Source organism: Sceloporus occidentalis, unplaced genomic scaffold, assembly GCF_023333645.1.
Source record: "Sceloporus occidentalis isolate IW3139 unplaced genomic scaffold, rSceOcc1.0.p SCAF_1, whole genome shotgun sequence".
In the NCBI taxonomy this organism is placed as follows: domain Eukaryota; kingdom Metazoa; phylum Chordata; class Lepidosauria; order Squamata; family Phrynosomatidae; genus Sceloporus; species Sceloporus occidentalis.
In genome coordinates, this window is record NW_028316981.1 from 2,829,742 (window position 1) to 2,857,322 (window position 27,581).

The 27,581-nt window shown below is 44.0% G+C and overlaps 1 pseudogene across 1 annotated transcript in view; it reads right to left on the reverse strand.

Annotated features, from left to right (window-relative positions):
- Nucleotides 1-8,311: 8,311 nt before the first annotated feature.
- LOC149320381 (uncharacterized) overlaps nt 8,312-27,581 on the reverse strand; it is a 31,465-nt pseudogene continuing 12,195 nt past the window's right edge. The window contains exon 5 of the transcript XR_016278806.1: nt 8,312-9,616. The product of XR_016278806.1 is annotated as an uncharacterized LOC149320381 (transcript). The remainder of the gene's footprint in view (nt 9,617-27,581) is intronic.

Here is a 27,581-nt window from a genome sequence, read left to right on the forward strand (position 1 = left end):
AGATTTATGCATAAAAGCAAACTTTAGCCCAAAGGATGAAGCTGTAGCCCTGATCCTGTTGGATTGTTGACATCACTAGAGCCCAGCCAATCCCTGAGGATCCTGTTTCCTTGGGAGCTCCTGCTCCTGGTCTATTGTGACATCACAGTGCAAAGGCTTAAGAGGACTTGCTTGCTTGATGGGCTTCAGAGCATGCTGTTCAGGAGGCCTCAAGGCACAATCGGAGCCTGGCCAATTTGGACATCAACCCATTCCAACCTCCAGGTAAAAGCAAAAGGAAATGGGTGGGACTCTTTGTGGGGGTCAGCCTTTACCCCCACCCCTCCCGGCAAAGAGGGATCTCTTTCCTCTTTGGCAGCCCTGTCTGCCAAAAAAGCAATGCTTTCCCAAGGAGATTCTGGCCTCCCCCTCTACACATGGTTCCCAGACTCTTCGCCATTTTAGCCGCCCTCCTGGAATGGTGAAGAGTCTGGAAACCATGCCCGATAGGAATGACTTAGGGGGTTGGGGATGTTTAGCCTGGAGAAGAGAAGGTTAAGGGGTGATATGATAGTCCTGTTGAAATATTTGACGACGTGTCATATTGAGGAGGGAGCTAACTTGTTTCGTAGTTTTCTGCTGCTCCAGAGACCAGGACCCAGAACAATGGACGCAAGCTCCAAGAAAAAAGATTCCACTTCAACATTAGGAGGAACTTCATGACAGTAAGGGCTGTTTGACAGTGGGATACTCTTTCCTTGGAGAATGATGGAATCTCCTTCTTTGAAGGTCTTTAAACAGAGGCTGGATGGCCATTAATTGGGGATGCTTTGGTTGTGAGTTTCTGCATGGCAGAATAGGGTTGGACTGGATGACCCTTGTGGTCTCTTCCAACTCTATGATTCTATGATTTCCATGTGGGAAGGGGAAGAACAACATGGGATCTGTTTTTAAAAAAATGTCTAAAAATTAAAGCACTTTTAGGAAGGGGGGGGGGAGTTTGCTGATATATAAACTCTGCCCCATTCCTGCATGCACCAGACCACCTTCCCATGCAGCAGCCTCCTCCTCATTCTCCCCTTTGAGGAACCAGAAAGCATTATCCTTAGATTCCTGGCACACTGCCCTTTCTTCCCCCTTAACTGGGTCATCCAGAGGTTGAGTTATGACGTATCCCTGCTCTTCGTCAGATTCATCCAGAGGATGAGTTACAATAGGGACAGGACAAAGAACATTAAATTTAACCTACTTTTAGCCAGATGGTGGAAGCAAAGCAGAGTGGACGGTGAGCTCCGCTATCACAGAAACTGCAGGGAAGGAGGAAGCTATGTAAATTCATAGACCTCTGAAGAGAGCCAGCAGTTGCTGAGTGGTTTAAATGTTGGCCTATGACTCTATAGCCCAGGGGTTGATTCCTAGCTCAGCCATAAAACCTACTGAATGACCTTATAGAATCATAGCATCATAGATCATAGAGTTGGAAGGGACTACTAAGGCCATCCAGTCCAACCCCATTCTGCCATGCAGTAAATCTCAATCAAAGCATCCCCGACGGATGGCCATCCAGCCTCTGTTGAAAGACCTCCAAAGAAGGAGACTCCCCCATTCTCCAAGGAAGGAGTGTGTTCCACTCTCCAACAGCTCTTGGTCACATGCTTTCAGCCTCAGGGGAAGGCAATGGATCAGAGGTAGGCAACCCGCGGCCCGCGGGCCGAATGCAGCCCAGCAAGGCCTTGGGACTGGCCCCAGCCCAGTCCTGCCGCCGATTGCCGCCGAAGCCTTTGCCCTCTCGTGTGAGGGTGTGGGGCCTTTGGCCTATCAGGAGGAGGTGGGCAAGGGGGGGCAAGCGGCGGGCAAGGGGGGAAATTGTCTATAGAAGCCTCAGAAACATGCATTTATATTAACATTTTTTAAAAAATCAGCAAATTTTTTCACGTGTCCTCCATTTTTTATAAAAAGTGTCCTCCATTTGAAAATTTTGTCCTATATTTGTCCCGGTTTATTTATTTATTTATTTATTTTAAAAATTATTTAATTGTTTATTTTTTTGGTTTCGGCCCCCCAGTTGTCTGAGGGACAGCAACCCGGCCCCCGGCTCAAAAAGGTTGCCTACCCCTGTAATGGATGGAGCCCTGGTGGCATAGTGGTTAAATGCCTGTACTGCATCCACTCACTCACAAACCATAAAGTTGTGAGTTCGATACCAGGCAGGCTCTATTAGCATATTGACAAATTGGAACGTATCCAAAGGAGGGCCACCCAAATTGGTGAATGGCCTGGAAACCATGCCTTAAGAGGAAAGACTTAGGGAACTGTGTTTTGCTGCTCCAGAGACTAGAACACAGAACAGCAAGGGCCATCCAGTCCAGCCCCCTGCCATAAAGGAACTCTCACTCAAAGCATCCCTGACAGACGGCCATCTAGCCTCTGTTTAAAGACCACCAAGGAAGGAGACTCCACTACACTCCGAGATGTAGCATATCACCCCCTAACTTTTTCTTCTCCAGGCTAAACAAGCTCCCTAAGTTGTTCCTCATAGGACATGGTTTCCAGACCCTTCACCATTTTAGTTGCCCTCCTTTGGACACGCTCGTTTCTCAACATCCTTTTAAAATTGTGGGGCCTGACCAGAGCAGAATAGAGTGGCATTATTACTTCCTTTGATCTAGACACTATACTTTTATTGATGCAGCAGCCTAACATTGCATTGGCCTTTTTAGCTGCCGCATCGTACTGTTGACTCATGTTCAACTTGTGGTCTACTTGGACTCCAAGATCCTTTTCACAAGTAGTCTCGTTCACCCAGGTGTCCCCCATCCTATATCTGTGCATTTCATTTTTCCACCCTAAGTGTAGTACATTACATTTCTTCGTGTTGAAATTCATTTTGTTAGCTTTGGCCCAGCTTTCTAATCTGTTAAGGTCATTTTGAATCTTGAACCTGTCCTCTGGAGTATTAGCTACTCCTCCTAGTTTGGTGTCATCTGCAAATTTGATAGGTATGCCCTCAATTCTGTCATCAAAGTCATTGATAAAGATGTTGAATAGCACTGGGCCCAGGACAGAGCCCTGTGGGACCCCACTGGTCACTTCTCTCCAGGATGAAAAGGAGCCATTGTTGAGGACCCTTAGTGTTCGGCCAGTCAACCAATTGCAAATCCATGTAACAGATACAGTGGGCCCTTGCCTTACGTGGGGGATCCATTCCGGACCCCCCCCCCCCCCCGCAAATAGTTTTCTCTGTGTCTCCGAATGATGCAGTGACTAGGGATGGCATCTCTGCTCAATGCCTGTCTGGAGTCGGTAATGGGCTGGATGAGGGAAAACAGACTCAGCCTGAATCCAGAGAAAACGGAAGTACTAGTGATAGGTTCCCCTGGTCCTGGGAAGGAGGTTTGTCCACCTGTCCTAAACGGGGTCACGCTCCCCGTGAAGGACACAGTTCGCAGCTTGGGGGTGCTTCTTGACTCGTCGCTTCACCTGACTTCTCAGGTGGATGCGACAGTTAAGGGCACCTGCTACCAGCTTCGGCTGATACGCCAGCTGCGACCCTACCTGGACCGGGGGAGCCTTGAAACAGTGGTAGACGCACTGGTAACTAGTGATTGGAGAAACTCATATTTTTCTCCTCGTTAATGGAGAGCTTGAGGAGAACTTTTTTAAAAAATATTTGTTCCACAAATCCCCCTTCCAAAGGGTGATTTCTTCTCTCCCTTTCAGCAGCCAGCGAAATATTTTTCACAGATTTCTCTGAATGACAATAAAAGACAAGGCGAATAATTATGCTAATTACTTTGCATTTCAAACTCAATTACCATCTCAAAAGGAAGTTTGGCAGAGGTTTAAAGAACATTCCTATGCTTAAAAACCCTGAAGGCACACACACAAAAGGGGGGAGGGGAATCCCAGTCTCAAAAAATAAACTGTGAAGCCCCAACAAGAAATGCTAGAGTTGAGGGGACTCAAGGACCATCCAGTCCAACCCCTTCTGCTATGAAGTAACACATAGGAATACATGGCATACTAGAGGGCATGTAGTCTGACCCCTGTTCAACATCAGGATGACACTGGAAGATGGGACAAACTGAGGGTTTTCTTGGCATAAAGAGGAGTTTTGCCATGGGGTGCCCCTGAAGCTGAGATAGTGTGACCCCCACAGATGAGAAGGGGAGGGGTCGGGTGCCAAGTGGCAATGCTCTTCTGCCAAGCAGGAATCCTCAATTAGGAGCGGAGTGGGGTGTGATGGCAAGAATTCTGCCATGAATAAAACTTACCATGAAGGAATACTTAGGAGTTGGAGTTGAAGCTGAGAGGATGTGACTTGCCCAAGGTCAGCTAGTGAATTTCTAGGGTGAACTGGGAGGCTAGAGTCCTGATCCCAGCTCAGCCATGTAAATCCACAGGGTGACATTGAGTAAGTCACACTCTCTCACTCATGGATATTCTGCACTCTCCTTGCCAATTATTATTGTTGTTGTTGTTGTTGCATCACCATGGGAGAGGTGCAGAGTTGGAGCTGAAGCTGAGAGTAAGTGAAATAATAATAATAATTTATGCCCAGCTCTTCAGCCAAAAGGCTATCAGAGCAGCTTACAAGACCTTTCCTGGCCTGCTAAGTTTTGAGACTTGAATTTCTTGTCTTCTGTAAAAATTTGAATGTCAGAGCATGGCATAAAGGGCAGAAGGCCTCACCTTTTGTTCTCTTTTGTTTTTCAAACCAAACTCTGCCTGAGCAAAGTTGTAGTGAGAATCATCCTAACAAAAGAAATAGCCTCCAGGATGAATGGTAGCTTTTCTTACACAAAATATGCAAATGCTGGCTATCTGAGAGTCAGTTGAAAGTTTTGTCTCTCCCCCTCATTTCGAAATGACTAACAATCAAAATTCTTACTCATTGATAGAGAACTGCTTAGAATTTCTTCTCTCTAACATGTTATAGAAATTGTCGAATTAGGCATATTTCTCCTAATTTTCGAATTTTGGAGAATATTCTTTACATCCCTACTGGTAACCTCTCGAATTGATTTCTGTAATGCGCTCTACATGGGGCAACCCTTGTACCAAACCCGGAAGCTTCAGTTGGTTCAGAATATGGCAGCCAGGCTGGTCACTGGTTCTTCCAGGGTCAGCCACATAACACCTATCTTGAAAGATCTGCATTGGCTGCCTATTCGCTTCCGGGCGCAATACAAGGTGTTGGTCGCGACCTATAAAGCCCTAAATGGCTTGGGCCCAGAGTACTTGGAGGACCGCCTCTCCCCATACAATCCGCCCCGCACTCTCAGGTCAGGAGGGAGACAACTTCTGCGAGTTCCTGTGACGAGATTTGTAATAACTTCGCAGAGGGCTTTTTCGGCCGCTGCCCCGCAGTCCTGGAACTCTCTCCCTATCAAGCTCCGCTCAGCCCTCTCCCTTGAGTCCTTTAAGAAGAATTTGAAGACCCATTTGTTTCGGCAAGCTTTCCCTACCATGTCTTGAATTGTTATCTGCTCCTGTAATGATTTCTGATCGTATTTTAGCTAGGGGGTTTTACGGATGTTTTTATTGGTTTTAAGTTAGGAATGAATGATGGCTTTTATGATGTTGTATGGTGTTATCTTGGGGGGTTCCTATGTTATATAATGTATTGTTATTGCTTTTGTTATTATTGTTAACCGCCGTGATCATTGGAACGGCGGTATATAAATAAACCTTCATTCATTCATTCATAAGGCTAATTCTACGTATGGTGGAGCCACATTCATTTGAATGGGGCTCGTGCATGGTCGCGCGCAGGGCGCCATGGGCGCAATCCCCATTCATTTGAATGGGACGTGCTGCCCTGCATGCTCCCCGTGGCTTGAGCGTGTACGCTCAAGTCCACGTAAAGCGCACCTGCCTATAACGTGGGCACACTGTACTTTGTCTAGCCCACATTTCACTAGCTTGTTTGTAAGAATGTCATGGGGAACCCTGTCAAAGGCCTTGTGAAATCAAGATATACTATATCCATGGCATTCCCTTCATCTACTACGCTGGTAATTTTATCAAAAAAAGAGATTAGGTTTGTCTCGCATGACTTGTTTCTCTGAAACCCATGTTGACTTTTTGTGATTATGTTATTGCCTTCTAGATGTTCACACACTCTGTTTAATTATCTGCTCTAGAATCATTCCTGGTATTGAAGTCAGACTAACTGGACAATAATTGTTGGGATCCCCTTTTTGCCCTCCTCCAGTCTGCTGGGACTTTGCCTGTTCTCCAGGCGTTCTCAGATATTATTGCCAATGGCTCCGATATTACATTAGCCATTCTTTTAATATTCTTGGATGTAGTTCATCTGGTCCTGGAGACTTATATTCATTTAGATCTACTATCTCCTTACTTATTCTCTGCTGAAATTCCCTTATTCTGTCCTCTGCTCTATTTTCTTCAGGTTTGAGAACGTGGCTTGAAAACATTTTTCGAAATACACTCGTCCCTCCATGTTTGCAGCTTTGACTTTTGCGGATTTGATTATTCATGGATTTGATTAATATGTTCTCTCTAGGAATATCTAGGTCCTCCAGCGCGACTCTGTGGTCAGCTTTAACCAAAAGTCACACTGAAGGACCTAGAGATCCCAAGAGAGAACACTCCACTAGGCATTTGTGCTCCTGCAGCACAATTCTACGGTCAATGTCTGGCAGATGTTGACCACAGAGTTGCAGTGGAGGACCCTGAGATTCCTAGATTTTAGCATGTTAGTTTTAATCTTATAATGTTTAATCTTGTTTTAAGGGGGGATACTGTGTATATATGGATGTATTTTAGTCTGTTGTACGCCGCTTTGATTACTTGGCAAAAGTGGGATAAAAAATAAAAAAATATTATTTTAATTAGAGAGGTGTTGTCTCACATAAAAACATAGTGTTTTTGCTATTTGTGGTTTTTCCACATTCACAGGGGTCCTTTGCCCCTAACCCCAGTGAATGTGGAAGGATGAGTATAGTGTATATAAATTCCAAAATGCAAACTTTGATTTTGCCATTTTACATAAGGGACACTGCTTTACTATGCTGTTGTATTACTTTGCTGGACTTGAGCAGCCACAGAATTCGGTATCCATGGGGAGGTCCTGGAACCAACTCCAGCAGATTTCAAACCCCACTCTACAGATATCACACTCCAAGAGTTGCAGTATATCACATATCATATAATACAAATGAACAAAAATGTATTGTGTGATTACTCTATAATGAACATAATATTCCTTTCATGTAAACAAGAATCAAAGCTGCAATTAATAAACAGAAAAATAGCTAAAACATAAATTATAGGTAGTTATGATAGCAAGCAATCTCAAATGATTTCAGTGTAACTGGTCTTCTTGACAGAACAATGAGAAAGGTTACAGTATATTAAGGCTTCTTGACTAGGCAATGAGTAGACTTCAGTACTACCAGTCTTCTCAAGAGAGCAACAAGTTTCAGTTGCTATGAGTCCCCTTAAGAAAGCAACAACAGAGCAAAGGGAAGGTCCTGGGTGCTGTCATTTCTTTTTCATCACACTGTGCTGCTTCAGTTGAATATGCAACTGTATATAATACAATTGGCCCTCGGTATCCACAGAGAATCTGTTCTGGGTCCCCCCGCAGATAAAAAAAATCCAGATGCTCAAGCCCCATTGTCCTTAATGGCCACCACTGGGAACAATGGGACTTCACTGCCCCAGCCGCCTGATGCCTGCCTTGCCAATCTCACCAAGGCAGGCAGCAGGCACCCCCTCCTTTTCCTCCTCCCTTCTCCTCTTCCTCTGCCACTTTTTTGTAGTTTTCTCCTCCTCCTCTGCCACCTCTTCCTCCTCTACCTTCCTCCGCCGCCCTTTCCCCACTGCTTTTTCCTCCGCTGCCTCTTTCTCCTCCACTTCCACCACCTCTGCTTTATGCTCTCCTTCCTGTGCTAAGAGTCAAGGGTATAAATAGTGCCTAAACTGGGGTACTGGCCACGAATAAAAAAGGCAGAAAAAGCATGTTACATGTAAAAACAAAAACAAACCATGATTTTTTTAACACCATGTTTAGGTTCAGAGGATGGAAAGATGTTTGGATTTAACATGGAAGCCAGTGGGCATCATGTGTCACCGTGGGGCAAAGGGGGAAGAAATGCCTTATCATCCCATGTAGACTCCCCCCTCAAAATTATATGAATATACTATTTACATTCATGGTTGCAACCAGATGGATTTGGGGAGTAGCTCATTAATAAAAATATTGACTCTCCATAACCGATACCATGTTTCATGCTCCTTGGATAGGCTACCAAGAAAACAGAATGATCCAAATAATTCAAAAAATTTATTAAATGGTCATATAAGATAAACGTAAGATACTTTAAAATCACATGCTTTGAAGCAAAAAAAGGCACATATAATAGTTTTACAAGGCAGAATTAGATGTACGGTATCTCCAAACAAAAAGTATTTCACTTCTCCACTTTCTCTCCAGTGTGGGAATTCTGATGCCCCAAAAGCTCTGAATTCTGAGCAAAACATTTCCCACAATGATGGTATCTGTATGGTTTTTCTCCTGTGTGGACTCTGTGATGAATCACATGGTCTGAATTCTGAGCAAAACATTTTCCACACTGCTGACATTGGTATGGTTTCTCTCTTGTGTGGACTCGCTGATGCCTCAAAAGGTATGCCATGCAAGAAAAACATTTCCCACAATCCTGGCATTTGTATGGCTTCTCTCCTGTGTGGACACTTTGATGAGCCACAAGGGAAGACTTGTCAGCAAAACATTTTCCACATTGTTGGCATTTGTATGGTTTCTCTCTGGTGTGGACCATCTGGTGTCTGTCAAGGTGTGATTTTTTAGCAAACCATTTCTCACACTGCTGGCATTTGTATGGTTTCTCTCCTGTGTGGACTCTCTGATGAGCCACAAGGGGCGACTGCTGAGCAAAACATTTTCCACACTGCTGACATTTGTATGGTTTCTCTCCTGTGTGGATTCTTTCATGTATCACAAGGTGTGACTTCTGTATAAAACATTTTTCACACTGCTGGCATTTGTATGCTTTCTCTCCTGTGTGGACTCTCTGATGAGTTACAAGCGACAACCTCTGAGTAAAACATTTTCCACACTGCTGACATTTGTATGGTTTCTCTCCTGTGTGGACTGCCTCATGAGTCACAAGGTTTGATTTGTAAGCAAAACATTTCCCACAGTGCTGGCATTCGTATGGTTTCTCTCCTGTATGGACTCTCTGATGACTCAAAAGGGCAGACTTTACAGCAAAATAGTTTCCACGCTGCTGGCATTTGTATGGTTTCTCTCTGGTGTGGACCATCTGGTGTCTGTCAAGGTGTGATTTTTTAGCAAACCATTTCTCACACTGCTGGCATTTGTATGGTTTCTCTCCTGTGTGGACTCTCTGATGAGCCACAAGGGGCGACTGCTGAGCAAAACATTTTCCACACTGCTGACATTTGTATGGTTTCTCTCCTGTGTGGATTCTTTCATGTATCACAAGGTGTGACTTCTGTATAAAACATTTTTCACACTGCTGGCATTTGTATGCTTTCTCTCCTGTGTGGACTCTCTGATGAGTTACAAGCGACGACCTCTGAGTAAAACATTTTCTACACTGCTGGCATGTGTATGGTTTCTTTCCTGTGTGGACTCTCCGATGTTTCAAAAAGTCTCCTGTAAAGAAAGACAAGGAGGGACAAGAGTAAATCTATGTCTTCACAGAGGAAGGACCTCTGAAAACGATGAAGCAAACTTAAGAAGGAAAAGAAATATCAGAGAAAGAGGAGTGTCTATGTTTCTTTTGTTAAGGAAAAAGCCACATGGGATATACAGTAAGTGAAATAAAACATGTATGTGAGAGTCAGAGTGACTCAGCAGAAGCCAATGGAGAACCACACAGGTGTGAATGGTAATACAATTAACAAGTACTGAGTGCCAAGGACAAGAAATGCATAGTGAATAATTGGACACACCTGACAATTGTAAAGTAGTCAAGGCTGACCATGCTTTGACTATAATAATGACTATGGATCCCAATGTGTTTTGTGGGTAGTAGTTGAGTAGTATTGGAGTTGTGAGGAGTATTGTTGTGTTGGATAGTTTGGAGCTGTATATAGTAGTATATAGTAGAATAAAGTAGATCTTTTATATAAGACTACTGAGTTGTCTGGTGTCTTGGGTGAAGATACAAGAACCAGCTGGATCCTGAAGAAGTGGGAAGACTTCTGTGGAAGCGAGAGTGAGAAGGCTTGGAGAGTTTGTCGGGGTCTTCAGCCTGTTCTCTGCAACTCTTGCAAAGATATAACAACTGGCCAAAACTGGTCAGCGTGGTGCACAACCAGGTGGTGAGTTCCAGGCCAGAGGTGAAGAGCCACAACTCCCATCATCCCTGACAAGGGTTATGGGCCCAGCTACTGCAGCACCTAGCATCCAAAGAAGCTAAAAGTTCCAGAGAGTGGAAGACAGATCAGAGCAAGCTGTTTACGCTGCACTGATAAGCTCCGTGAGTAACTCCTCCCGTGTTTTGATTAAGCCCGAAAGGGGTCAGCTGTGCATACTCAGAAGGACTGTGTCAATTGAGTCACTGCACAAATTAAAATGGAGACTTTGAAGTTTAGCAGATTGAATAGAAGCAACTACTCCACCTGGAAGATTTATGCCCAGTCTCTGCTAGTAAAAGAAAGTTTGTGGGCCACTGTTCAAGCCGGGCTGCCAGCCGATGCTAACGCAGCTACAAAAGAGAGAGATAACAAAGCCAAGGCTTGTCTTTTCCTAATGCTGGAAGAAGACTTGATTAACGATGTTAGAGATAAGGAAACCACCAAAGATGTGTGGGACACTTTGCAGAGATTACACACACCTTCTACTGCCTTTGCAAAAATGTTATGGTCTAAAAGAATATATAGGCAAAAGATGCAAAAGGGCCAGTGTGTGGTGGAGCATTTGAAAATGATGCAAGATTTGTTTGTGCAAGCTGAGCTAAGGGGTGTTGAAATTAGTAGAGAACAACAGTGTTACATATTGATTGAGTCTCTAGACCCTACTTGGGGCAACATCACAAATGCTCTGCAGAACTTACCAACTGAAGAATTAACGAGAGACTTAGTTGTGGCCAGGATTCTGGAAGAGAATCAAAGGAGACTGTCTGAGAAAGATGATGCAGCAACTTCCAAGACTGTGCCAAGAGAGCAAGCCAAGCCTGATGTGCGTGGGCTGGACCAGGCAGCTTCTTCGAGGGAGCAACGGAGATGTTTTTATTGTAAAAAGATAGGACATTTGCAGAGGCAATGCAAGCAGTTGGCTGCTGATAGAAGCAAGCAACAGAGCACTTGGCAACCACGCCACGGCCAGAGGCAGAAGCAATCCAAGCCGCCATTTTTAAAGGACAATAGAAATAATAATAAGGTGTTTGCCACCATGATAAAGGAAAAACAAAAAGCAAATTCCAAATGGCTTGTAGATTCAGGAGCTTCGTCCTCTATGTGTAATAACATTAACTTAATTAGTGAGAGAAAGCCAGCCAATGTTAATGCTGTAGTTTTGGCTGATGGGAATGAGCTTAATACTGTAAATCAAATGGGAACAGTTTACATTCCAGGGCTGAAAGAAAACTTTAATGATGTTTTGCATGTTAAGGAATTAGAAAACAACTTGTTATCAGTGAGCAAATTAACAGACAGAGACTACATAGTCACCTTTGAAAAGAACCTGTGTAAAATAACATTGAATGGGGAACTGCGTGGCATAGGTTTAAAGAAAGATAAGCTTTATTTTCTAGAAGAGAATGTTGATAAGTACAAAGTAGAGAATGCTAATACCATAGATAATGTTCCGTTGCACAAAGACTGCATACATGAGCTGCATAGAAAATTTGGCCATGCAAGTTTCAAGAGTTTAAAGAGTTTAATAAGCATGTGTCCAGATCTGAAAGTAGCAGAATGTAAAAATCATTTAGACTGTACTGTATGTAACCAAGTCAAGGTCAGAGCGTATCCAGTTGCTAAGAAGTCTAAAAGGATTGCTCAAAGACCATTTCAATATGTACATGCTGATGTAGCCCAAGCTAATTGTTTGTCACTAGGGGGAAGCAAATATTTCCTGGTTATTGTTGATAGATTTTCAAGATTTGCATATGTAAGAATATTGAAAAATAAGTCTGATGCTGGGCAAAGTTTAAAAGCATGGGTAAGAATGGTAGAGAGACAGTTTGATAGCCAAGTTGGGACTATTGTTACAGACAGAGGTGGCGAATTTTTAAATAACCAACTGTACAATTGGTTTCAGAAGGTGGGGATAAGGCATGAAACCACAAATCCTGCTTGTCCAAGTGAGGATGGTCTAGCAGAAAGAAAAATCCAGGACATCAAAAGGATTTCTGCATGTTTGATGGCAGATGCAGGCGTAGGTGAAAGCTTCTGGGGTGAAGCTACGCTAACTGCCATACATATAAGTAATAGGTTGTACCATTCAGAAATTGAAGACATTCCCTACAGGGTCTTATATGGGAGAGTGCCAAATTTCAAGTATTTAAGAGTTTTTGGTCAATTTGCACATGTGTACATACCTGCCTGTTTCAGAAGGAAAGGAGAAGCAAAAAGCAAAAGGCTAATGTTCCTAGGGTATTCAGGGAACAGTTACAAGTTTCTAATGAGAGGAAAAGAGATACAGTACTCCAGGTCTGCAAATTTTGAAAGACATGCTGACTGGGACAGGCTGCATGCCAATAAGGAAGTGTTCTTGAGATTAGGTAGCTCAAGTGAGCAGCAAGCACAGACTGAACCAACTTCAGGAAACGGAGGGGTTTCAGTCAAGCCAGAAGCCTCTACTAGCAGTAGTGGTAGTACCTCTGATGAGGAGACACAAACAAGACCAGTGACCACTAGAATGACAGAGGACAAGAGATTTAGCAAAAAGACAACATCAACTAGTGCAGACAGTGATGAGGAAAGAGGCAGATCGACAGAATTCATACCCAGGCGAAGTCACAGAATTAGGAAGTCACCAGATAGGTTTGTTGTGACACAGGCAAGAGCTTGTACAGTAATAGAAGAGCCTGAAAGTTTTGAAGAGTTGGAAACCTTTTCTAGGGAAGAACAAGGAAGATGGTGTGAAGCAATGGATAGTGAATTTAGTTGTTTGGTGAACAAAAATGGTTTTGAAATTGTTGATAGACCCAGAGATAAGAAAGTGATTGGTTGTAAATGGGTATATAAGAGAAAGGAAATGCCTGATGGAAGCATTAAGTACAAAGCTAGATTGGTAGCTAAGGGTTTTGCACAACAGCAGTATGAGAATTTTGACAAGACTTATTCTCCAACAGCAAAGCCAGAAAGTTTGAGAATGGTGTTAGCTGTAGCAGCAAGAAGGAAGTTAGTTGTGGAACATTTTGATTTTGAGACAGCTTATTTAAATGCAAACTTGGATGAAGAAATTTTCATGGAACAGCCACAAGGATTTGAGGAGAATGGAAGTCAGAAAGTTTATAGATTGAAGAAGGCATTGTATGGTTTGAAACAGAGTGCCAGAGCTTGGAATTTGTGCATCAATGATGAGCTAGTTAAGTTAGGATACAAAAGAAGCGTAGCAGATGCTTGTGTTTATACAAAAGGAGATATAGTACTAGTGATTTATGTGGACGACTTGTGCGTGGCAGCAAAGTCAAAACAGGAAATTGAAACAGTAAAGAGAGAGTTGTCTGAAAAATTTGTTTTGAAAGATTTAGGTTTGTTGAAGTCTTATTTAGGCATCAATGTTGAGTGGACAGAAGAAGGACATTGTTTGTTAAGCCAGAGAAAGAAGATAGAAAACTTGATGATAGAAAAGTGTGGACTACAGAATGCTAAGACAGTTAAAGCTCCAATGACAACTGGTTTCGTTTCTGAACCAACAACCAGAGATTTTGAGGACAAGACATTTTTCAGGAGCATCATAGGATCTCTACAATTCATTTCTTGCCACACTAGACCAGACATTGCGTTTTCTGTTAACGTTTTATCTAGAAGAGTTTGTGATCCTAAGGTTGAGGATTGGACAGCAGTGAAACACTTGTTGAGATACTTGAAAGGAACATTAGACAAAAGGTTGATCATAAGAAGCAGCAACGCTGATTTAGATTGTTTTGTGGACAGTTCATTTGCTTCAGAATCAGGAGACAAGAAGTCAGTCACAGGAATGATCATCAAGTATAGTGAAAGTCCCATAGTGTGGAGAAGCAGAAAACAAACAAACGTAGCGTTAAGCACAACTGAGGCAGAATTTGCAGCACTGAACGAAATAGTGAATGAGGTCCAATGGATTGAACAATTGCTAATTGACCTGAACGAAAATTTTAGAGTTCCAGTAGAAATTCAAGAAGATTCGCAATCATGCATAGCAATGGCTGAAACAGAAAGTTTGAAAAACAGAACCAAATATGTGGGTGTAAGATACCAAAATGTGAGAGACATGGTTCAAAAAGGAGAAATAGAATTGAGGTACATAGAAACACAATATAACGTAGCAGATTTATTTACTAAAGCGCTAACAGTGGAGAAACATGAAAGGCTGACACAAATGGTCGGAATGACAATGTAAGTCACATACAGTATTTTATTTCGAAGGGGATTGTTAAGGAAAAAGCCACATGGGATATACAGTAAGTGAAATAAAACATGTATGTGAGAGTCAGAGTGACTCAGCAGAAGCCAATGGAGAACCACACAGGTGTGAATAGTAATACAATTAACAAGTACTGAGTGCCAAGGACAAGAAATGCATAGTGAATAATTGGACACACCTGACAATTGTAAAGTAGTCAAGGCTGAGATGATGAAATCACCAATTCTGGATAGAAACAAGAGAGCCAATGGGAATGATGTACACGCCTACTGGGTGGAAACAGACCACAGTGGGTGGTACCATGCTTTGACTATAATAATGACTATGGATCCCAATGTGTTTTGTGGGTAGTAGTTGAGTAGTATTGGAGTTGTGAGGAGTATTGTTGTGTTGGATAGTTTGGAGCTGTATATAGTAGAATATAGTAGAATAAAGTAGATCTTTTATATAAGACTACTGAGTTGTCTGGTGTCTTGGGTGAAGATACAAGAACCAGCTGGATCCTGAAGAAGTGGGAAGACTTCTGTGGAAGCAAGAGTGAGAAGGCTTGGAGAGTTTGTCGGGGTCTTCAGCCTGTTCTCTGCAACTCTTGCAAAGATATAACAACTGGCCAAAACTGGTCAGCGTGGTGCACAACCAGGTGGTGAGTTCCAGGCCAGAGGTGAAGAGCCACAACTCCCATCATCCCTGACATCTTTTCCCTTCTTGCATATATGTTAGCTCTAGTTTCTAAATAGAACATATTAATAGGTCTGAAAACATCTGAATGCCAGCTGGTTTGCCCCAGTTCACACAAACCAGTCATTAAACTACATCTTAATACATAGGGCACTCTGTGTGTGCATGTGTGTGTGAGAGAGGGAGATAGAGAAAAAGGGAGAGAGTAAAACAGGATGGTGCAGAAATGGAGATGAGAATGGGATGCAGAACAGGAGATGCTAAAGTTCTGCAGATAGGCATGAGGGTAGGTAGGAAAGCTGGACAGGGGAGAAAGAAGGGGAGAACAATCAGGCATGTGAGAGCAAGGAAGGGAGGAAGAAAGCAAAGGAAAGCTAGAGGCATGACCTGTCCATCTGCTGGATAAGTATGCAACTGTGTCTTAAAACAGAAAAGGGGGTGGGATGAGTACACAGCCAAATGGTTTGGTGGTTAATTAAGGGTGGGAGCAGAGCTGAGGCTGATAACCCTGGGCAAGCTCTGCCATTGCTCTGTGGTAACAAGGGGGGATGACACACATCTCTCCTCCTGCCAGCTAGGAGTTTTACTTGTGTATGCACATATGCTCATTCTCACCAGGGTTTGCATGTACAAAAACATGTACACATTTTGGTCAAAACAAATTAAAACCAATTTTTAATTATTTTGAACAATGCCACTGAATCCGATTATCATAATCTGTCTGGGAGGTAATTGATTTCTAGTACTATCGTTGACTTTCCCAAACGTAATTTCTTGTCCACACAGTGCTAGACTCGCCAGATAACCTCTAAATCAGGGATGATCAACTGTTGAGGATTAGGGGGCCACACTAGATCCCTAGGGGATCTCTGAAGACATACTCCTTTGTACAGAGCTTGAAAAACAATATTTTGCTCCTAAATATTCCCCAACATCTCTTAGGGGAAATGGCAGCAGTTTTGCCACTTTTGGGCATTGAGCCATTTTGAGAACAGGGGAGGTCTTTTTCCCAAGAAGACGACTGAAGCCTGTATTGGGAAAGAATGGCCAAAATATTTGGGGAAATGCTCTAGGATATGTCGCAGGACATTTGGGAACAAAAACTTTAAATGACATGATTCCTTTCTACAGAATATCAGGACTGGCAGTTTACGGAGGGGAACGGAAGTGTTCTAGTGTCTCATAGAATCGGAAGAGACAATGATTCCATTACAATTAAAGTGGAATCATATCGCTATGACGATGTAGTATGGAAGGACCCTCAGCCCCAAAGGAAGGGCAATAAATTCAAGTCCCTTACCCAGAGAAGACACATTCACATAGTTTTCCATCATGACCTCGCTGTACAAATTTCTTTGGTTCTCATCCAGCAATTTCCATTCCTCTTGTGTGAAATACACAGCCACATCCTCAAAGATCATCTGCAAGACAAAGTAGCCCTCATCCAGAGATTCATCAGGTATGCAGGAAAGCACTTGATGCCTCCGGAGCAGGATTTGATTGCTTCAGAATTAAGATAGAGACTTTTAAATATTGCCCCAGCTCCTTTTCTTAACTCCCTGCATCATGATGAATAGCATACAGAATCACAGTATTATAGAGTTGGAAGAAACCTCAAGGGCTATCCAGTCCAATCCCCTGCCATGCAGGAATGCTTAAAGTACCCCCCAACAGATGGCCATCCAATCTCTGTTTTAAAACCTCCAAAGAAGGAGACTCCACTACATTCCAAGGCGGCGCATTATTTTGTTGAATGGCGCTTATTGTCAGGAAGTACTGCCTAATGTTGTGGAGGAATCTTTTCCCCTGTAGTTTGCATCCATTGTTCCTTATCCCTAGTCTCTGGGAGAGAACGAACAATGCTGCTCCATCCTCAAAATGACATCTCTTCAGATATTTAAACACAGCTATCATAACACCTCTTAACTTTCTCTTCCTCAGGCTAAACATACCCAGCTCCCTAAATGGCTCCTCATAGAGGTTTGCAGTTTCCAAACCATACACCATTTTGGTCACCCTGCTGTGGATGCACTCCAGCTTCTCCACATTCTTTCTGAATTCTAGTACCCAGAACGGGATGCACCTATTCCAGGTGAGGTCTGACTAAGGCTAAATAGAGTGATATTATTACTTCCCTTGATCTAGATACTATACTCCTATTGATGCAGCCTAGACTTGTACTGGTTTCTTAGCTGCTGCATCCAACTGCTGACTCATGTTCAATTTGGTCTACTAGGACTCCTAGACCCGTTTCACATCTGCTGTTGTCAAACTAGGTGTCCCTCATCCTATATCTATGCATTTCATTGTTAATTTCTGTACAAATTCTAAGTAAATTACATTTCTCCCTGTTGAAATTCATTTTGTTAGTTTTGGCCCAGGTTTCTAATCTATTAAGGGCATTCTGAACGTTGATCCTGGCCTGTGTTATTAGCTACCCCTCCTAATTTGGTGTCATTTGCAAATCTGATAAGCATGTTATCTATTCCATCATCCAGGTAATTGATAAAGATGATGAATAACACTGGGCCCAGGGCAGACCCTTGTGGCACTTCTCCCCAGGATGAAGAGAAGCCTTGAATGAGCAGCCTTTGGGTTTGGCTGGTCAACTAAGTACAAATCCCTCTGCCCCCTCCCCATGATAGCCCCCCAAATCCTTCTATGTCCCCCAGGAAAGAGCCCCCCTCAAAGCTAGAGCTAAAGGCCCCCACAGGCAGCAAGGAAGCTTTTGTTCCCTTTCACCCCCCCCCAAATATCTGGGGACCCCTGAGACCTTCCAATGGGGGGAGGGGGTGCCTTGGGCCTTTTGGGGGGAGAGAAAGGGGCTTCCTTTCTTTCTCGCAAGTGACCCCTCTGTTACCAAGGCCATGGCCCAAAGCCCCCTTCCTTCCTTCCTTCCATCATTCATTCCTCCATCCATCCATCCCTTTCTTTCCCTCCTTTCTACCTTCTTCCCTCCCTTCCTTCCTCCCTCCCTCTTTCTTCTTTCCTTTCTTCCTCCCTCCCTCCCTTTCCTTCCCACCTTTTCTTCCTCCCTTCCTTCTCTCCTTCCTTTCGCTTCCCACCATTCCTTCCTCCCTTCCTTTTCTTCCTTCTTTCCTTTCCCTCCCTTCCACCCAAGAAGACAAAGAGGGGCCTCCCTAAAGTAACACCCCCCTCCCACCCCATTACCTTCGCCCTTGTCCCCAAAACGCCTTCCTTCTCCTGCCAGGAAAATTCAGAGGGACCCGCCTTCTCCCTCCACCGGAAATGAGGTCAGAGGGTGGGTGCCTTCCTTCCTTCCTTCCCCCTCCTTAACACTTCCTGCCTCTCTAGGAAGCAGAACTCGGCGCTTGGAGGACTGAGGGGCTTCAAGGGGTGCCTCTTGCTCGCTTTCCTTTCAAAGCCTTCCTTTGCCCCAGAAAGAAGGAAGGAAGGAAGGAAGGAAGGAAGGAAGGAAGGAAGGTCGGTCCCAGGCCAAGGAGGAAGGGAGCCCACAGAAATAAATACATGAATGAATAAAATGCCCAGTGAAATAAATAAGGAGCTGGGGATGTTTAGCCTGAAGAAGAGGTGATGTGATAGCCCTGTTTAAATAGTTGAAGGGGTGCCATATTGAGGAGGGAGCGAGCTTGTTTTCTGCTGCTCCAGAGAATAGGAGACAATGGAGCCATGGATGGAAGCTCCAGGAAAAGCGATTCCGCCTCAACCTTAGGAGGGCCTTCCTGATCCTGGCAGTAAGGGCTGCTCCAGAGTGGAAGACACTCCCTCAATGGAGAGTGATGGAGTCTCCTTCTTTGGAGTCTTCAAACAGAGGCTGATGGCCATCTGTCTGGGATGCTTTGACTGAGAGTTCCTGCAGGGCAGAAGGGGGTTGGACTGGATGGCCTTTCTTGGGGTCTCTTCCAACTCTGTTTCTGTGATTCAATGGGAAAATTCATGGAGAAAACGGCTCCTGTAGTTTCTTCCAACTCTGTGATTCTATGATTCAAAGTGCATTTGTTTCAAAATGGGCCGCTCCAACATCTTGATGTTGATGAAATGAATATAATGGATTCATAAGAAAACCTATCAAGAGGCATCCTTGGCTTATAAAAAGCAAACCGTGCCACATTAATCCCGCATCCTTTTGCAAACGATATACCAATTTAGTAGATGAGAGAATGGTAAGGATGTAGTGCATCTTGAATGCTGTTGTTGTGCAACTTCAAGTTGTTTCTACTCTTTGGTGACCCAATCACAGGTTTTTCTTGACAAGATTTGTTGAGAGGGGGTCTGCCTTTTCCTCCCTCTGAGGCTGAGAGAGTGTGGCTTGTGGGTCTTTGCCTGTACCTCTTTTTAAGTTGACTGGAAGGGATGCACATACTGTATTTATCAAAACCTGAAAAAATTCCTCAGATGATGCCATACATACATGGATTAGGTTTGTCCCTCTCAAGGAGGAGAAGGAATACAATGCTTTCACTATTTCCACCTGAATTGAACTCCCTTTGAAGAACCTTTGGGAGCTGATTCCCAATCCACTTGAGGGGCATCCCAACATGTTTGCAAGGCAGGCAGCCACCCTACAGGTCCCACATAGCTCTTTAGCAGACTGTCTATGAAGCAGAGAGACAGCAAGGAAAGGAAAATATTTGTGCAGAAAGCTTGTATTGAGGCACCCAACAGTTTTCTGTGGGTTTTTTGGGCTATGTGGCCATGTTCTAGAAGAGGTTATTCCTGACGTTTTGCCAGCATCTCTGGCTGGCATCTTCAGAGAATGCTGGCACAGAAGTGAGTGGAGTAAACACACACACACTGTGTGACCCTGGGTAGGGAGGAGTGATTCCATGTTAATCTGTGTAATCATAGAAATCAGTCCTCCCTACCCAGGGTCAAACAGTATAGCTATACCCCACTCTCCTCCATGCCATCATTCTCTGCAGATGCCAGCCACAGCTGCTGGCAAAACTTCAGGAATAAACTCTTCTAGAACATGGTCAATAGCCCAAAAAATCCACAAAAAACTATGGGTGCCAGTCATGAAAGCCTTCGACTTTACACCCAACAGTCTCTTTGCTGGTGATTCTCTGAATTGCCTGTAAGGGATGCAGATTGAAGATTTGGAGGCAGAAAGAGAGAGACTGAGGCACCAAAGGAGAGTGCTGAAGCCAGTCATGCCACTGCCATTTTAAAAAGAAAAATACTTCTGAGTACTAAACATAGTGAAGGCATGGGAAGCCATTGCTGATCTGTCTCAGTTCCCAAGCTCTGTGTATGTATATTTACCTTAGAATTTAAACGTGCATCCAGTGACTGCAGGGAACATGTCCAGAGGGGGGCTGGCATTGCCTCCTGAGGCTGAGAGAGCGTGACTTGCCCAAAAGCACCCAGGGCTACACAGACTGCCCTTTGGAAGTGGCCTGCTGCTGCCCCTTTCAGCACCAGATCGGGGCTGCAGCAACTACATGGTGCGGCCCCGATCCAGCATTTCCCCGATGCTAAAAGAAATGGCAAAATGCCACTCCTTTTCGTGCTGGGAAAAAGGCGCCTTGCCGCTGTGGCGGTACTTTCCCGCATTCACCTGCATGCAGCACCAAAGGAGTGCTGTGACGCCGCCTGCCATGCGGTCAAGAGTATGGCATGACGGCAGCGTCAGGGCAGAGTAGTGGCATGTGTTGTGCAGACGCCTCGCTCCCACTCTGCCCTGGAGCTGGCGTATAATGCTGGTCTATACAGCCTCCCAGATGATTTCTACTGGGATTTGGAAAACCTGAAAAGTTGTCTTACAACATCCATTTACCTTTGTGTGTGTTCATCCTGGACAGGCCCTGGATAGTGCAGAATCTAGTGTGAAAGTGTAAAAAAACATTAACAAATGAGTGCCTATTTCTTTTATGAAATATTTATAACGTTACCAGTTAGCCCATCTGGCCCAAGAGATTTTAAACCTTTAAATTTACTACCTCTCTTTGTTTAAGTTTTCATAAAATATTGCCAATATTTCTCTTTTTGTCTTCCTCTGTCACTATTTCCATTTCTCATTTTGTTCTCCTTACTTCTTCTCAAATACCTAACTAATCTTTTCATCCCTTGTATATACCATGTTTGGAATTTATATTTTTAACAAACAAATGTTTCTTACTGTAGCCAAGGGTCCTTTTAGGGGAATTTTATTATGTTGTTATTAGTCCAAATATTGCAAGAGGGGGGCTGGCTACAAGAGCCCACCGAGATCGTCTCCCGATATGTATACGGAGTAGACCAGGGCCTCCCAACAAATAGAGCTGAGACAGACTTCTAGAATTAATAACCAATTTATTTATAAGGGGAAAAACACATGCAATTCACTAGCATACACACACACATACAAGGCTCAGGAAAAGCATAGGTTAGCATGGAATAGGATTTTAGGCATCACTGGGGTGATACGTACCAGAATGTAGACTCCCTCTAGGAACCCAAATGGAATATGATGAGGATGGCATGAGGCTCAGCCATGGAATGACTGGCCAGGAGTCAGGAGCCAGGAGCCAGGAGCCAGGAGCCAGGTCAGGGTTCAAGGGGACAGAGCTTCCCCCTGAAATCCAGACTGGCCCAGTGAACAGGCAAATCTGATGATATTTATAGGCAAAATCTTGCTTCTGGCAAAGGTGCTTGATGGTGAGAACAAAGGTGTTTAATTACTTGCTTTTCACCTGGATGTCCCTGTCTGATTGTCTTGGTGGTCTTAAGCTGCTCGGACAACAGACTCAAGGAGGGGGTAAGAGGCTCAGGCAAGGCAAATATTTGCTCTTCCTGGTCCTATGATAATCCTCTTATGCGACTCTCTAGATATGATGATGTGGGTACCCCTCAGGGGTGTGGTACATGTCCTTGTGCCTTGCTGGCAATGGTGGACAGAGTTCATCTAGGGGTCATTAAGGGTTATCATTTATACCAAAATTTATATGAAGCAGCATGGGTAACATTCCCCCCCCTCGGAAATTACGAGGACTCACAGGTGGGTGGGGATGAGTATTTTCCGAATTAATCTTTGCCATAGAAATTTTGGTGTGAGAATATTGGAGAGGGCATCCTATTAAGGGAAGTATCACACTGGTGATGCACAGGGGAAGCCATACATACACCATACATACCAAAGTTTATTACCAAAGTCAAAAGTGGGGGTGAAAAGGGGGCACATGAAATATAACCAACGGAAAAAGCCTTCAATAGGCCAAGAGAAAAGCAATAGACAATCAATATATAGTATGAAAAAGCAACAACCAGTGGAAATGAGTCCAATGACTGAAAAGAGCAAATGAATGTGACATGAGTCCAAACAGTTGGTGGTTTGTATATGGGATGACAGAGTCCATGTTAGGTTTTGTCCAGCGGGAGCCAGATGGCTCAGTATGGATATGAGAATGCGGGCATAAGGTATAGCTGTCCTGTAAGAAACAATTTCTTTGCAGCCAATGTCCATATGGCGAAAGGATGAGCCATAGGTCTTGTATGCGGGCATTTGTCATAGTGAAGTGGGCTAATGTCCATGAGATGGCAGTTTAAGTCCAGTGGTGAGTAGTTCCACATGTGGAACACTTGAATGCAGGTAATGAGCTTTTGGAAAACAGTGATGAAAGTTAACAGCAATAGGTCTGTGGAGCTTGTCATCGGGACAGACAGCAATAAGAAAGGCATCTGGATGTAGGTAGGGCCATGGAGGACCATCTGGAACAGGAGCAGAGGTGCGAGGACACCGGTTGTGTAGCCTTTGGAGGATGTCCATGGCAGCAGGGGATGGAGGACATCACAGGAAGGATGCAGGCAAAATAGTCTCAACCCTGGAGCAGGGAACATCACGAAGGCTGGGAAACAGCTTGGAGAGTCCTGTATCATGGCATCGATGGGATGACATCTGTGGGGTCTGGCCTGGCTTTTGGGAAGAATATTGGGGCTTACCTTCCCCATGGGGATATAGGAGAACAGAGCAAGGACAGGATAGAATTTTACATGCAATGGGGGATGAAGGAAGACAGACTCCCCCCCCTCGCTCCCAACAGAGCGGGTCAGCTTTAAAAGAAGGAGTGTAAAAGAGATATGGTTTTTACTTGCCTTGGAGGATGAAGAGGACAGTTTCTTCTCTCCCCCCCTGGCCTCCCGCAGAGACCAGGCTGGCTTTGCTACAGGAGTTTTGTAAGAAAAGGATAGGACCTCCAAATTATATCTATGTGCCATGGGAATTACTGAAAAAGATAGGAATTTTTCCCTGGCTCCCCGCTGGAGCCAAGTCGATAGGTGAACAATGCGGGAGAGGTAAAGCAGTGGCAGAGAAGTTCGGTGAGGCCACTGTCCAGTACTAATTGTATAGCAGAAAGATAGTACATAGAGGCCAAGGATAGGACTGGCATACACATGCAGAGTATAGAAACACACAACATTAATAAAAGAAAACCAAGGGGTTTGTGAAGCAATGCACTGTTTGGTTGTGGTCAATTTCTGGACTGGACCAAGGCTGCTGTGAGGATGTGGAAATTTAATCCAATTTTTAGCAAAACCACCTCCAAAATAGCCAAATTATTCATTTTTGGATCCCAATGCCTGGGTATACTTGCACCATTTGAACAAGAGTCTAGCCATGGGTGCATTTTAGAAACCTTTCTTTTAAAACAGTGAAAATGGAGCAGCCGTGGAGGAAGTTTTACCTTTGGCAAAAATATCTAACCATTGGGCTTGCTGACCGGCAAAAATGGAAAAGGCAAAAGAAAAAGCAAAAACAACAACTGTATCATTGGAAAGTAATGTGACTAGAAAATAACTCAAAATGAAAACAAAGGCACACAGTCAGGCGATTTGACCACTAGGCCTGCTGTTACCAAAACATTGTATGGGAAGCGGCATTAAAAGACCGATCAAAAGACCAAAACTCTGATAGCCAAAAATGTGGAATCCAAAACAAAGGTATTGCAGTAAATGCATAGGGCTAACAGCAAAAAATAAAACAAGAACAATAATGAGAAGGCACAGCTAATGTTTGGGCTGAGAGAGTGTGACTTTCACTCAGTCTCAAAGTTGCAGAACAAAACGGACATAAAACGACACACATAAAAATAAGTCACCACTTTGTGGAAGAAATCACTCAGTTCTCCGAGCATAGGCAGAGCAAAACTGGGTATATTTGCAGCATGATCCTAGTCTCTGATCATGTGCAGAGAGCAAAGTAAAACCTTTAGGAGGTGCTGTGTGGCATCATTGGCAACACTCACAGCAAAGAACAAAAAACAGAGCAACTATGAGAAAATCTACCCTTCCCAATTCCTAGGAAAAGAGAAGAGGATTCCTGAGCATGCTTAGAGTGCATAGTCTCTGAGCATGAAAAGAGAAAAGCAGAAGCAACAGCCTGTGACTGACAGGGGGCGTGTGTGAGACAAACTGGTATGAACGCACTTCAAATTAAACAGTGGATGTGCTGTCCTACATAAATTGTGGAGGACAAAAAAGGTAGACTGCTTAGTCAGTGAGGCTCACCTATGAATTCCAAGGCTCTGAAACAGACAGAGTGGAGAGAGTTCCTTCACACTCCCAAATCTCAAACAATTACAAGCACAAATAGCAATTAATATATGGAAGACCAAGGTTGAGAGTCAGCAGCTAAGACATTTTTCCCAGATAGACTATGCTGATATGAGGCTCTTTATAACGACTTAACAGAAAAATCCCTACCCATAATACAGACTTCAGACAAAGAGGAAGTTGCCTTCAAACTCCTGAATCCCAGGCAGTCAAGCAAACAAACAAACAAACAAACAACTTTACAATGCCTGACCCTGCTGTGTCAGCCAAATCTATGCGAATTAAGGCAAGGGAGACAAATGGGGCTCCCTTTTCCTGATCAAGCAGGCTAATGGAAAGTCTAGTTTTTCAAATACCTAAGTACCAGATTTATTTCACAAAAGGCTATGTTTTCTTATCACAACCAAAACAACAAAAGTAGCCCAAATTTGGGTCAAGAGGAAAAAAACTAGAAAGTCCTGTCCCTTTACATTCTCCATAATTACAGAAGAGATCTATAGTCTAACCAAGTAACATCCAAATTACAGTCTGAAAGCCTGTTGTAGAAGAGGGAGGGAGCTCTTCAGCTAAGAACTCCATGGACGAAGAGACCAAAACTTTGGAAATGGGCTGAGACAGTGTAACTCTGTTGAGTCCTACTCTCGGGAAGGAGGATGTAGGACAAGACTCATGGAAGATGACCAGATCAGACTTACACGAGCAAAAGAAAAACTTTTGGCTGAGCAGAAGGTCTACAAAACTTTACACACAGTACTGATTACTGAAGACAAGACAAAAGAACAATGCAAGAATAACAAAAGAGAAGATGGGGGTGTTGGGCGGCAGGAGGCCTCTGAGCATGTGAGGAGAGCAGAAAAAAACTGAAACAGCAAACCACAGCTTAAAACCTATGCAGCCCCGAGCACATGGCAGCAGAGACACACTCTGGGTCCCAACCATGTGTTCCTAAGAACGGGAGGGGCACAATAACATAGACTGCATGCCTTTACCCAAAAGACAAAATCCTAACAGCATAAACCTACACTAAAGAAAAGACAGATGGTGGGCTCTTGCCAAAAGTAGAATCAGAACACCAACACAACAAGAATATAGAACTGTTACAAACCCAGTACTATCTAAAACCTTAAAATACACAGAATAACTATACCAAACTATACCAAGAAACTCAAAAAGAGATCTCTAAAGAACAAACACAGTGGGGAATGGGCTTGAAACCATATTTGCAATGGATTTCCAAATCCAAACTAGTTCTATGGAACAGGGGGTGCTGCAAACAACCTGAGCCTGCAGCTCTGAGCTTTCTGTTCTGCATTGCATCTGAGCACATGCAGAGTGTAAGCAAACAGAAAACAATGAGGCATTTCTCAATCTCTAATTTGCAGAGCAGGAAAAGAAGAGGGGGGGGGAAGTCTTTTCCCTCCAAGCCTTCTCAAACATGGTGTTGCAAATTTTACACAGATAAACCACCTTTCCCTTGTTGACAAACCCTCCACTCACACCAGAGTGGTGTAAATCTCAAAAGGGGAAACAAAGGCAATTTGCCATTAACTGAATCTGAGTTCTAAGCTAACCAGGATGATGGGCTTTGCAACTTCCTTTGCCCATGATTTGGTTTTCTTGGCTTCTAGCAGCCAAATTTTCCATGAGGCTGTGGCATTAGGCAAACTATAGAAGAGAAGAAAACTGCCTGTTTTCTAAAATCTCAACATTGACCAAAGTTCTGACCAAAAGTTCCCTGCACACACCTGGAGTTCCTGCAGAGTGCTATGCTTCTCAAAGGGCAGTGTCTAAGATACCTTTTCGAAAGCCATTTTCTGGGGCCTTTCTTCCTTGCCATGTGGTTGGGGATGGGGTAGCAGAGGCTGAGACAGTGTGGCTCACCTCTTGGTCAAGGAACTGGGTTGAAACAGTGTCACCCATTCCTGCTGTTAGGGAGATGGGATTTGCCTTCTTGGAGGAACACATCTCCCAGTGCCATTCCAATTTGGACCGCGGGGATGGGATGAATGACCTCTAGGGTTTCCTTTTCCTGGCATGCCTGGCTGGAAAGGTTTCCAAGGCTTGGGGTATTTTTCCCAGGAGAAAGGGGGACATTTCCATTCTTGGATCCTAGCTGCCAAAGTGGAACTTTCCTCCTTGAGGAGGTTGACTTGGGCTATCAATTCTGTAATTTTTCTCTCCATACTACTGGGGGAGTTCATGGAATTTTGGGAACTTGGAAAGGCTTTTCCTTTGTACTGCCTGCTTATGGTTTGGTCCAAGAGATCCATCAATTCTGCATTGGGCCTATGATCTAACTCTTGTTTGCTAAACCCCAACTCTCTGAGCTGTCTCCAGATGTTGTTGCGGATTTCCTGAAGCGATTGTCTGAGGGGTCCTGTTCTTTTGGGCTGGTTCCGGGGGTTGTTTATTCCAAACCTCCTGGGTTCTTTCTGTACTGGCTGGAAGTGGGGACCTGTGTTGTGATAGGTGACTGTATGGACTGGTTCTCCATCTCTTCCTCCCCTTTTCCTTCCCGCCCTGGGGGGCCTGCCAGATCCTGCATTCAAGTCCCTTTCTGCCTTTGTGCTCCAGAACACCTTTGAGACTGCACAGATATTTTCCATGAATTGGGCCCACGTGGAAGTGTGTAATTTTAGTGCCGCCGGTCCCAGATAGGTTTTGGCAGATACATGTAAGCCCTCATATACTTCAGCAATAAAATCACGGTTATCGAGGATGGGCTGGCCCTCTGCATTGAGGCCAATTTCCCCTGAGAGAATTCCTAACATCTTCTTCCTTGCCACATAGGTGTCAGGGGCTTCATCTGGGGCTTGTC